The sequence below is a fragment of the Orycteropus afer genome, unplaced genomic scaffold (assembly GCF_000298275.1).
Source record: "Orycteropus afer afer isolate SDZICR_OR568_19922 unplaced genomic scaffold, OryAfe1.0 scaffold00733, whole genome shotgun sequence".
Classification (NCBI taxonomy): Eukaryota; Metazoa; Chordata; class Mammalia; order Tubulidentata; family Orycteropodidae; genus Orycteropus; species Orycteropus afer.
The window spans coordinates 458,676-460,082 of NW_006922320.1; positions in this window are offsets into that span (position 1 = coordinate 458,676).

Below are 1,407 nucleotides of genomic sequence, written 5' to 3' on the forward strand. Positions count from 1 at the left end.
GCAAGTGTCTTAGCCACTATGCTACCAGAGCTCCCATTCTTATGTGTACATAAGAATAACCTGTGGGTCTTGTTAAAATACAGGTTCTGATTCAGTTTGTCTGGGGTGGAAATGCAAATTCTCAATGGGTGTTGAACTGGAATGAACTCGTCAAGAGCTTTCATTTGAAGGCAAAAAACTGGAGCTCTCTAATTGCATTTATTACAAAGCAGTAGAGTGGTCTGCACTCAATGGAAATACATGTTTTTAACTAAATAAAGTATTTACTTAACTAAATATTTATTTTTATTATGACCCATCTAGGTTGGATTGGTAATATGACTGAACTACAATTGAATACTGCAATGTAGCAGCTGTTTCTCAATGAACATTTCTGGAACTGACCACTGCTTTTCTCTTTTAGTTGTCTATTATGTTCCTGAAGGAGCTCTGGTAGTGCCGTGGCTAAAGCATTCAGCTGCTCACCTAAAAGTCTATGGTTTGAACCCATAAGCTGTTCCATGGGAGAAAGATGCAGTCCACTTCTATAAAGATGTACAGCCTGGGAAACCCTATGGAGTTGCTATGAGTCAGAATCAACTTGATGGCAGTGGGTGGGATTGTGTTCCTGCAATACAAATCCAAGTATGATCCAGAGTGTTTACTTACCTTGTATCCAAAATATATACAAACTGGAAACCAATAAGAAACAGGCAATGTGATTTAAAAATGGACAAAAGACGAAGAATTTATCTCAATAGAAGGTATCTGAATGGTCAATAAGCATATGAAAAGATACTTAGCACCATTCATTATGGAAATGCAAATTAAAGCCACATAGGGTATCATTACACAACCATGAGAATGGGTAAAATTTAAAAGACTGACAATAACAAGCATTTGCAAAGACACGGAACAACTGGAACTTTCATGCATTGGCACCAGTGGGAGTGTAAAATGATAAAGCCACGTTGGAAAGTGGTTGTTTTATTAAAACTAAACACAAACCTGGATCAGGCAGTGTTTCCTTCTGTTGTACATAGGGTTACGATGAGTCAAAACTGACTGGACAGCACCAAACAACAACAAACTTAAACCTACTGTGGTAGTTAAAGTTATGTGTCAACTTGGCTGGGCCTGGTTTTGAGCGTCTGTGCAACTGGATATAGTTATTCTTCATGATGAGACTGACGGTCTCATCATGGTGGAATCTACTAAGCAGCTGAGTAGCTGCCTTAGGGATGTGGTCTGCTTCCAGTATATAAGGAGAAGCTTTTAGAAAGGTCTTGTGTTTTTGGCATATCTGGATCTTGCATTTGGCCAAGTCTTCATCTCTCTGGTCTGCCATGTTGTTTGCCAATCTTGAGACTGTTACTGGACTTGATAATTTTCTGTTTCTGTTGCTTGAGACTATGCTATTTTACTTGT